The sequence below is a fragment of the Taudactylus pleione genome, unplaced genomic scaffold (assembly GCF_031769625.1).
Source record: "Taudactylus pleione unplaced genomic scaffold, aTauple2 ptg000835l, whole genome shotgun sequence".
NCBI lineage: Eukaryota > Metazoa > Chordata > Amphibia > Anura > Myobatrachidae > Taudactylus > Taudactylus pleione.
In genome coordinates this window covers 1,895,656-1,908,435 of record NW_028285237.1, presented here as the reverse complement: position 1 = coordinate 1,908,435, position 12,780 = coordinate 1,895,656, and positions in this window count along the sequence as shown.

Below are 12,780 nucleotides of genomic sequence, written 5' to 3'. Positions count from 1 at the left end.
TTTCTCTTGCAAACAATTCTATTTCTGGGTCTTCCATCTGGTTCATGCAAGTCTCTGGCTGTATTATTTTAGCACAATAACCATCTGGCACCTTACCAATAATTTCTTTGGTGGAACTCAATGTATACCGATACCTAAAATGTTTCCCACCAGATTTAATTGAGCGTAACAGATCATGGTTTATGGACTCATTATCAGCTCTTTGTGAGAAGGTCATCGTCTGATTATTCCCCGTCACTTCCCAACTCCCGGGTTTATTGGGGTTGGTTATGTTTAAACACAAAATGGATCTATCTACTTGGAATTGATAGAGTTTGAAATGAGGTGGTTTGGATGAGAGGAACTTTCCATCCAATGTTTTCCCTTTCTGTAATTCTAAAATTTCCGTGATATTCAGCGGAAATGGCACCAACCCTACGTTATACTGTCCCTGTGGCATGTCTGAACACACCCAGCAATCAGTTTGATTAAACACTTTGCCTACCATGCTATGATAATCCTCTAAAGGATACCCACCCCAGTACGGGTTATATTTAGGATGGCACCGTTAGATACAGTACTCATCAACTAGGGACCCACATAGCTCACAAATACAGGAATCTTCAGATGACAAACCTCCACACCGTCCCTGAGTATCCGGAATGACAGCTCTCTTAACAATAACAGTACTAAGATTGGTCAGACACTCCCCTGATTGGCATTGCACTCGTCCTGACTCCACTCCATCAGCACTGCCATCAGCTCCCATTTCCTCAATCGGTCCCAGACCACAGAAACTGGATATTCCCGAACCGGCCAGGATGGTGAACACTCTAAAAGAGTGAGTAGGTAAGTGACTTCAATACGAGCCCCGAACTAACGATACTGAATTAGAACCTCTATATACCCTTGCCTATACCTTCAAGTAATCCTACTTATAAACCTCTAAGGATGACGCTAATTTGCGTACGCAGTCATACAGTAAATAAAGACTTCAGACCTGGAATCTGTGGTTCCAAAGCACAATTATTTTTCAAGTAAAAGTACAGTCAGTTACATGCTATTGATCCAGACACAATTCAGCACAAAGGAATTATACAGACCCAAGTACAGTATACATATGCAGCGCTTCCGGACCAGATGTTAGGCATCAGCAAGAAACCCCTCGTCTATCAGCATTCAGCACGAAGACTAAAAACCCAGCGTTTGAGCACACATATTTATACCCCCCCAGGGATAGACAAAACAATAGAGACGTTTGTTGCTGATGCTATTGGTTCCCAAGGGGGATACATCTGTTACAGAGCGTTTAACAGGCTGATTCAAATAGACCCAACCTAGCCTCTAACAACTGGGGGTCTCTAGATTCCCGCCTCATGCAACATCCTAACAGTTATTCATATCATATATATTTTGTTGCTTGAAGTCTCTGTGGTCCATAAGTCGAGAATGCATGATGCGATCTCCACACCGATAATACCGGAATTCTGTTGAAAGAGTACGCATCAGGACAAAACCAAACACGGCTTACTTAGCATGTATAAAACCTTAGTTACCAAATAATCTTTATTTCACAGAGAAGAAAGCAGAACAGAGGTCAATGACAGTGAAATGGGTTGCATTTGGTGGGATCTGCATCAGGATGACAGCTGGATTTGGCACTACAGGGAATTGGCTCTCTACTACCTTATTAACACCTCTAAGATCTTGTACCAGCCTATAACCCCTCCCACCACTCTTCTTCACTGGAAAGATGGGACTGTTGGCTACACTAGCTGTACGAACTAAAATTCCCTGTTGCAATAATCGCTCAATTATTGGAAAAAACCCTAATTCTACCTCCTGTTTTAGTGGGTACTGGGGAATTTTTGGAGTTTGCCTACCGCTTTTTAAATTTACCATTACAGGGCTTACGTTTGCCATTAATCCAGTGTCCTGTCCATCCTTAGTCCAAAGGGAATCTGGAATTTGGGACAACATTTCATCTACCTGAGATGGATTTTCATTTAAACTTGTAGAGTGATACATTATCCTTTGGGGAGTATCCAATATATCCCGCACCTCGTGTGCAACTCTCTCTGGGATATCTAAAAATACACCATCAGGGGTGCAATATATAACACATCCCATCTTACATAACAAGTCTCTACCCAGCAGGTTAGAAGGAGCCGCAGCAGCCAGAAGGAAAGAATGTCTGGTTTGCAACGGCCCAATAGTAACCTCTGTGGACTTTGTTAAAGGATAATGTTCCACTTTACCTGTTACACCCATTGTTGGTACTGTCTCATTGGTCACCTGTAAATTAACGGGAGATTTTATCACTGACCTGGTCACCCCTGTGTCTACAAGAAAAGAATATTCAGTACCAGCTACATCAACCATCATGAACGCTTCTTCCTTAGTACTTCCCGTTAACCTGACTATCTGTAGACTACAGGTATGACCTGACCCCTAGCATTGGCTACCAATCTCCAATAAAGCATTTACGGCCACAATTGGAGCTGGTGCCTGCTGAACATTTCCTGTTCTCTGTGCATATCCCTTATGGGGATATCCAGGTTTTCCCTGATTTGGGGTTCCTACTCTTTTTACTGTACAGTGTCTACTTAAGTGTCCTGTTTGTTTACAATTAAAACATGTCCGTGGATCGGGTAATATGTGTTGTTGTGTGGTTTGAGCAGAGGGTAAAGGTGGTAGATATGGGTAGGGATAGGGAGGGTTAGGGTATTGTGGGGGATATGAGTATGGGACCTGTGGTTGGATTGGGTTAGTGGAATAGAGCTGTGTTTGTCATTGCGTGGGGTTAGTGAGGGCATATAATTGTTCAGGTGTAAGTGTGTGTGCAGGTGCGAGTGTGTCCGTTGGCTGTGATGTTACCGTCATTCCCTCCAGAGCTTGGATACTGACAGCCATTAGTTTTTCGCTCTGGGTCTCTCTCTTTTTTGAGATGTTTTTATCATGTTCTATGGCAGAGTCTATGAGGGTATCTATTGTGAGTCCCCTCCAGCCAGGCTGTGAGGTCTGAACCCGAGTCTTTAAATTCTCTTTCAGACCGTCCATTAGTACCGTGACTATCATTCCCCTGTGGTGAGTGCTATCTTTAATATCTGCTATCACAGTGTACTGGGTGATAGCCTGCAGAGCCCGATCGCAATAATCTTCTGCAGTTTCACTCTCTTTTTGCTTAATGGTGAAAATTTTATTCCAGTTAACTACTACTGGAAAATATATACCCAATTGAGTTACAATACGGGAAATGTTACCTTGGTTTACTTGGTCTGTTAAGGGAACGTCACCATCCAATACGCAATCCGTTATAAATTTTGTCACGTCGGTATTGCGTGGCAGACAGGCCCTTAACACCACACGCCAATCTTTATTAGTGGGCTCATGAGAACTACCCAAATTTCTCAAAAATCTTTGACATTTGGCTAATTCCTTTTTGGGATCGAAGAAATCATTTATGATGGAATTTATTTCTGCTCTTGTCCAAGGAAAATGCATTACCACTTCCCTCGTGGGCACTATACTGTTCGCAGCTGCATTTCCATTCGGAACGGTTATTGTCCGAATGGGACACAGACCGGTAGCGCTGCTACCTTTGACCTGGTTACCTGGCTGGGGGTTTAATCGGCTGCTGCTACGTATGGTATGAACAACTTCCTCTACGGGTGCAGAGGGTGTTAGTACTACCCTTGCTGTTACCGATGGAGATGGTGGCACCACTCGTGATTGTGATGATGCAGCATCTATCATTTGCACAGCATGGGAAATTGGAGACATTACAATAGGCTCATCATCCACATCATAAACATTTTCTTTATGGTTGCTTAAGAGAGGGTACAAATTGCTTGTTACATTTTTATGGGTATTTTTGGTTACTGTACTTGCACCTCCATCCACATAAGGTGGGGGAGGTGAGCGTGAACTACTGGCAATACTCTCCACAACGCTACCTTGCCACACGTGTGCGCCATTTTGCGGCTCGCCCGTATTGCAATTTAGCGTTGCGGATGTATTCTCTGGCAATGTGCTCGCGACGCTAGTTTGCGTCGCTTGCACATTTTTAAGCCACGCATCCCCTTCATGCTGCCACAATTTTAAACATTCACAATATTTAACCTTTTTCTCTTGGGAGCGCATCAGACTGATGTGATCCCGGACATTATCTAATACATCCTTATCAAAACTACCAATTCTGGGAAACGGTCTAACACTCTTCATCGTCATTTTAAACCATACATCACAATACCTTATCGCATAAGTACCGTACTTAGTATGCATAATACGACGAGCCGATTCGATCGGCGGCTCCATTAGCAGCACCTCATTGTCTAACATCTCTACTGTTTGCGCGGCTCCCATTCTGAGACAAAATCCTACGCTTTTCAATAAAGATTTAAACTGGTGAATGACAATCAAGATACTTTCACTTACCTCTGGACTATTTAAGTCGGCGGCGCCCACACACCTGGATAAGATTTGAAAAAGGCAACTTCCACTCCCGGATAAGATTTAGTAAGGCAACTTCCACACCTATGGAAGTTTGTATGTCGGCTACTTCCACGCACCTCTCTACAACAAAGACAACATGTACACCTGCTGCTGTGTATAGAATGGTAAAGCTACTTGCCGAACGGCTAGACTAACCCTTGCACCTAGCCCTTAAGGATCATACGATACCCTTAACTGTAGGGAACAAGTTACCCCTACCAACACATACTCACTGTTACACACTTTTTCCTGCGCAGAAAAATACATGTTAACCCAGATATTGATAACAATTGAAAAATGTAAACTTCAACGGTTTTATTTAAACACGTGGCAGCACGACCGGAAGTATGTATACGCTATTGTGCGACCAGTCGCATACACAATAATGCAACTACCACACAACCGTATGACAACCTTTAGCTGCGTATACAAAAGTGCGTCTTCACTGTGTGCAAAACTGCGACTCAGCCGCGTACTCAATACTGCGGCACCCCTCTAAACGTTAGGTTCTATCAACAAAGGAAAACAAACTTTTTTCTCTCTTGTCCCTGGATTCTAGTCAGCTTCCTTGGCTCACACAGAAATGGATAGCGATCTTTCAGCACAAAGCGGTTGCAGGTAAACCCTGCATGTGGCCACTCCACCCTTTGCTGAGATATCGATAGCTGTATGTACCATGTGAGTAGGTAAGTGACTTCAATACGAGCCCCCAACTAACGATACTGAATTAGAACCTCTATATACCCCTGCCTATACCTTCAAATAATCCTACCTATAAACCTCTAAGGATGACGCTAATTTGCGTATGCAGTCATACAGTAAATAAAGACTTCAGACCTGGAATCTGTGGTTCCAAAGCACAAGTATTTTTCAAGTAAAAGTACAGTCAGTTACATGCTATTGATCCAGACACAATTCAGCACAAAGGAATTATACAGACCCAAGTACAGTATACATACGCAGCGCTTCCGGACCAGATGTTAGGCATCAGCAAGAAACCCCTCGTCTATCAGCATTCAGCATGAAGACTAAAAACCCAGCATTTGAGCACACATATTTATACCCCCCCAGGGATAGATAAAACAATAGAGACGTTTGTTGCTGATGCTATTGGTTCCCAAGGGGGATACATCTGTTACAGAGCGTTTAACAGGCTGATTCAAATAGACCCAACCTAGCCTCTAACAACTGGGGGTCTCTAGATTCCCGCCTCATGCAACATCCTAACAGTTATTCATATCATATATATTTTGTTGCTTGAAGTCTCTGCGGTCCATAAGTCGAGAATGCATGATGCGATCTCCACACCGATAATACCGGAATTCTGTTGAAAGAGTACGCATCAGTACAAAACCAAACACGGCTTACTTAGCATGTATAAAACCTTAGTTACCAAATAATCTTTATTTCACAGCATTTATACTAAGTGAACAAACTTAAATCGTATACTTTAAAGCTTATGGAACCTTGTATGTGAATGTGTAATGTGTGAGTATACAGGGTTTGATATAAAGACGTTAGTTAACTGGGGACAGATGCGTGCGCATGTAGCTACTAAACAGCGTTTTCATACAGGATCTTATGCATTCGCTAATATGCGACTAGTTAACAGCGCAATTGTGCGTATTACTGTGTATATGAGAAATTATGAAAGATGCAATCGCATGGTGCTATTAGTAATATCGCCATATGTACTTAATTGTGAGTTTATCTAAAATGGCGCTTGGGCGGCCATTTGCAAAATGGCGTCTTGCGATCTCATTTCCAAGATGTCGTCTTGCGGCCAGTCGCAAGATGGCGTCGCTGCGATTCAATTTTAAACTGATCTTGTCTCAGCCAATTATCCAGCTTCAACAGATTATATATATTTATTTATTTATTTTATTTTATCTTATTTTATTTTACTTTATTTTTACATTTATGTATTTTTCAATATTTTTTTTTTCAGTACTATTATTTCATTTATTACAATGGATTATGACTATTCTATGGGACTATTAGCAATCACGTTATGGAGTTCATCCACTACAATTAACCTATTTTGCAACAGCAACAATATCTAAACAAGATATCTACACAGGCTATTTTATTATTTTGATTGATAGGTGATTACCCACAGCTTGAACTATTCACACTACTAGGGAAGACCAATTGAAGTCCACCTCATTTACATACGACCTATCAAAGAGGAGGAGAGTTCCTTTTAATCCCCAAGATCTTGATTCCCATTATGAACTCCTGGAAAAAGGCCAACTAAGGCTGAAATGCATTGGAGATATATTAACACTCTGACTCTGCCAGGACAGGTATTTCCCCACAGAGAATTATTGCTAGTATCCACCAATTGGCTGAACGTTATACCATCACGTAGTACAACCCAGAAGCAGCAGATGGATTACAGGCATACAGGACCACAGGAGACCGGACACAGAAGATCCCGGAGAGGGAGGAAGAACTTGTGCCGCAGGACAGCACAGCTGGCTAGAGGAAGGTGCGGCTATCGGCAAGGCGCAGGAAGGTGAGGCTCCGTTCGAGGAGGGGGTGCACGGGGGATGGCGTCATCTCCTCTCCGTCCACAGCAGCTTCCTCAGCGTGCACTGCGGGCAGACCTCCACGACGGGTGTGCTGCCGGCTAGAGCACCAGACGTTAGCAGCTTGTGTGGCGTTCCACCGTGCATTGCCGCATACCCGTACTGCCTTCCTCGGGAAGATCACCCTGGGCCAGCAGCACTGTATGTACGTTGTACCCTAGCGGGATGCCGCTATTTACTATCAGTACAAGCCAGCTTTTTCCTTCACACTCACTTCTACTTGGTGGAACATTTTCATATACTAGACTAGAACACTTAGGTGTCTATGATACTTTGGATTATCATTATTTGCTTGTTAGCATCTATTCCGTGTTGGGGGTTCCCCTGGCAGACCCGATATTACTATGCCATTTTGATATTGCATTCATTGTATGCATGTGTTTATGTTCTTTCAAACACTGCTTTCAAATATGTGTTTTGCGTTTTTCATATCAGTAAAGTGTTTTTTCTTTTATTACATTCTATTCATTTGTATATATCTCATCCTGTCACTTAGAAGCACATTTAGAATATTGATTATATCCTTTAGTTCCCAATTTAACATTCCGCATTTAAGCATGGTGAACTATAGCTGAGCGCATATATTCCTTTTCTGCTAACCATTTACGATAGAGTCAGCTATCATTTGTATATTGCAGCACGCCACAGATCCATAGATCCACATTCTATCTCAGTGCGCAGGTTTCCACCTCCTTTCTTTATATATTTGAGTTCTGCAGGTATATTGATGCACATGATTGTATGGAATATCTAAATCAAACTGCAAGACCCGACATACGGGATACGCCTTTAGAAAATGTAGATGTGACATTTTACATGGATGGGAGTTGTTATAGACAAACTGACACTGGAGAGTTATGTACAGGTTATGCTGTTATAAATGACGAGGTCATTATAGAGGCCGAACCTTTAGGCCCAACACACTCGGCCCAAGTGGCAGAACTGGTGGCACTAAAGAGGGCGTGTGAATTAGCGGAAGGTAAATCTGCTAATATCTACACTGACTCTAGGTATGCCTTCGGGGTAGTACACAATTTCGGCAATCTATGGTGTCTGAGAAAATTTATGACAGCAGCAGGTGCACCAATTGCACATCCAGACATATAAAAGGACTATTGACAGCAATCCAATTGCCTAAAACAGTGGCGGTAATTAAGTGTAAAGCCTATACATGTGAGGATGATCCGGTGTCACTGGGCAACAACAGGGCAGACGAAGCAGCAAAATGGGCAGCAGGGTTAAAAATGAATGTACCAACTGAACAAATGATGACTTTTCAAATGAATGACATGCTGAAATTAAATGAGATGCAAAATTTGTGTTCCATTCAGGAAAAGGCAGTCTGGAAATCCAAGTGATGTGGGCAAGAGTCTTCTGGACTCTGGAGAGATGGACAAGGTAAGAAAGTGGCTCCCCAGGTGTACTACCCAAGCCTGGCTGAGGCAGCGCATGGTCTGACTCATTTGGGAAAGCAAGGTATGTGCAAATTGGTGAGAGCATACTGGTGCGCACCAGATTTTTCTTCTCAAGCGGAGAAGAGAGCAATGTCCTGTCTGACCTGCTTGAGGAAAAACATTGGGACTACATTGGATCCCTACTGAACCATCCCATATTCCTCCGACTGACGGACCTTTTCAGGTAATACAAATTGATTTCATCCAATTACCACCCTGCAGGAATCTCAAGTATGTATTAGTGTGCACTGATGTGTTTTCTAATTGGGTTGAGGCATACCCAGCTGCCACTAATACTTCTGCATTTGCTGCCAAGAAAATTGTTCAGGAGTTTGTATGCAGATACGGTATCCCTAGAATTATTGAGAGTGATCGGGTTACTCATTTCACAGGTCATGTTTTCCAAAATATGTGTAAGCTGATGGGTATTAATAGTCGACTTCATAGTCGACTTCAACCACAAGCCAGTGCCAAGGTGGAGAGGATGAACGGGACTATTAAAAACAAATTAAGTAAAATCATGTCAGAAACTGGACTGGGTTGGCCAGAAGCACTACCACTTGTCCTTCAAAGTATCAGGACAACTCCTAGGCCTCCTCTTAATCTGTCCCCCTTTGAAATACTGTTTGGTAGACAACCTCATTTGCTTATAAGTCCGCAGGAAGATTTGAAAGGTAACAACGAGGTAACTGTAAGTTATCTTATAACAATGAGTAAACAGTTAAAACATAAATTGTTGTCACATGATATGCCTGAAACAAACTGTCATGATGTTGAACCTGGAGAATTTGTTATGATCAGAAATTTCTAGCGTTCAGGTTGTTTGACGGATCAGTGGGAATATCCGTATCAGGTGTTGCTGACAAGTACAACCTCATTGAAGGTGGCGGAGAGAGATACCTGGGTCCATTCCACTCACTGTAAGAAGGTCAACCAACCGGTGGAGATACAAGGCGGAGACGAGGCAGATAACGTGGACTTGTCAATCGCGAGCTTGTTCCGGGAGGATTAAAAGGTTGCAGTGAGATATCTGAACTAAATAAATTTGTAGGTCCTTGCTACGGCAATAGACTGGTCTGCTGTGTTAATTTTTGTATTCTCTTCCAGAGTTTCCATCATCCTGGTATGTTCGGGGATTTCTGGTTTCTGTGACGGGGGACCGATAGAGGAGATGGGAGCTAATGGCAGTGTTGATGGAGTTGAGTCAAGAGGAGGAGTGCTATGCCAATCAGGGGAGTGTCTGACCAATCTTAGTACAGTAATTGTTAAGAGATCTGCTATTCTGGATACTCGGAGACAGTGTGAAGGTCTATCATCTGAGGATTATTGTATGTGTGAGTTCTGTGGGTCCGTAATTGATGAGAATTGCATCCAATGTTGTCAACCTAAGTATAACCAGTATTGGGGAGGGTATCCTTTAGAGGATTATCACACCATGGTGGGCAAAATTTTGAACCAAACCGACTGTTGGGTGTGCTCTCACGTGCCCCAAGGACAGCATAATGTAGGGCTAGTGCCATTCCCATTAAATGTCTCTGAAATTTTAGAATCACAGATAGGGCATTCACTAGATGGAAAATTTCTTAAATCAAAACCACCTCATTTTAAACTCCACCAGTACCAAGTAGATAAATCACTTTTATGTTTAAACATCACCAACTCCATTGAACCAGGAAGTTGGGAGGTGACTGGGAATAACCAGACGATGACCTTCTCACTAAGAGCTGATCGTGAGCCTATGAGTTATGAACTGTTACGCTCAATTAGGTCAGGTGGAAGACAGTTCCGGTATAAATATACACTAGGTTCCACCAAAGAAATGATTGGTAGGGTACCAGAAGGGTATTGTGCCAAGATATTACAATGAGAAACTTGTATGAGTTAAATGGGAGAACCTGAAGTAGGATCACTTGCTAGGGAAATGTGTGGGATACTGATGTTCACTATTCCTTAGGTTCTCCCTGATGATGTATATTTTATATGTGGAAGGAAAGCGTACAAGTTGCTCTCTCCAAGTTCCGAAGGTTTGTGTTATTTGGGAAGAGTAGTTCCAGAAGTTATGACCCTTACACATGGTGAAATGCTTGGTATTCATAAAAACACACCATCACCATATCTTCACACACAGTATGAACACAGAGACAAAAGAAATATGATACCTGGTGACGTGCATAAAGCCACATAGTTAATTAGTGAGACAACTGGCTTTCAAGTTTTGGTAGCATTGGATCCCACCAGGATCGCTCAGGGTACACAAAATTTTAGATATATCCAAGATCTTGCTAAATTAATAGATAATATCACCGAGATGTATGATGATGCATTCAGGTATACTGGTAGGGAGTTGCAAGCTTACAACAAAGAACTCGTGCAACATAGACTAGTGTTAAATTATTTAACAGCTGTCAGTGGAGGGTATTGCATAACTTTGGTCACCCAATTTGGTGTAAAATGTTGCACTTACATTACAAATGATACCAGCAATCCCAAGGCGGTGATAGACCGGAAGATGGATGAAATTCTGCAGCTGAAATGGGAATTTCGAAAGAACCATTATGCTTCAGTGGCTGAAGTAGAGGAAAAGGTAGCGGAATGGGTTTCTTGGTTGAACCCAGTGAAATGGTTCTCAGGTCTAGGAGAGTGGGTCCAGGAAATGATTGCGAGTATAGGTAAACTCCTGATCCTCATACTGGTTGTCATCATAGTAATTGGCATATGTGTCAGGTGTGTTCCTACTGTGTTGAAATGTGGAAAATGTAAAGATAAGGTGAATCAAAGGAATTAAATTATGATGGTGGTCAGTAGTAACAATATGAATACTGAGGTAAATGTAGGACTGCATTACAACCCTGAACTAGAAGGTACCATCATATGATGTATAAGATTTAGACATGCATAAAAATGTGTTATTAAAATGTTATTTTAAAACATCTTAAATAATGTAAGTCCCTATTCCCCTTCAAGACTTCCTTAATAGGATTGGTGCATCCCCACATCTTTCACATGATCTTCCAAGATCCGCGGTGTGCGTATAAGGGTAGTTTTATGTCCCCTCCTAGAGACACATTATTGTTGGATTAAGAACCACCTTGTGCCATCCCATAAATTAACATTAAATAATATGTCATAATGTAAGCCTAAATTAATTTTAAAATCAGAGTATGATAGCATGTTGTTTACTATCAAAGGGTGGACTGTCGAAGCTGGATAATTGGCTGAGACAGGATCGGTTTAAAATGAAATCTGTTTTTTTTTGCGACTGGCCGCCCAGCGCCATTTTAGTGAATCTCACCCATTATAAGTACATACGGCGATGCTATTATGTAGCGTTGTGCGATTCCCATGCAATAGAAAGAAGTTAAAAGTCCTCATCATATAAATACAGTCACTAAAACATATAAAATGATTAACCTTGCAAAATGCATACCATGGTGTACTCCACAATCACGTAGTCGCACAACGCTAACTAGCGTCTTTTCCCAAAACCCCAATACTTACACACTGCACACTTACCTAAAAGGTTCCCTAGTATTAAAGTGTAATATACAAGGTTTATTCAGTATTATTAATGTTGTGAAATAAATGTAATTTGATATCTAAGGTTTAGTACATGGTAAGCAGACCGTGTTTGGTGTTGTACTGATCCACTGTGTCTTTGTAGATTTCTGGTACCATCGGTGAGAAGATCGCAACGTGTCTGCAAACTATGGACTATAGAGAGTTAAACATTAAAATGTACTCTGTAATGTAACCAGCTTAGATTTAGTATGCAGCGGGAAAAAGGATACAAAGGGCTGTTGGAGGCTGGTTTGTGTCCATTCGAATTGACCTATGAACTATACTTTAACAGAAGAACCAGGAAGAAGAACCAATTGAATCATGCCAAACTGTTCTATTGTATTGCATATCCCTGCAAGAGTATATATGTGGGCTCTCTAAACTTAGATGCCAGTCTTCTTGCCTTGCTGTTGACGGAGGTTTCTATATTGATGCCGGTATCTGGGTCCAGAGTGCGTGCGTATGTAACAACTGTATCTTGGGTCTGTATGATTTATTTGTGCTAATTGTATTTAGATCACAGCGTGTAACCATCTGTTTTTATATTGAATAATAACTTTTTGTTGTTTGTAACCACAGTCAAAGTCTGAAAGCATTTATTTAATGTGCGACTCATTACCCTAAATAGCGACAATTTTAGAAGGTATAGGTAGGTAGGAGTTAATAGGTAGGAATCCATATAATGAATAAGGGGCATTTCTGTG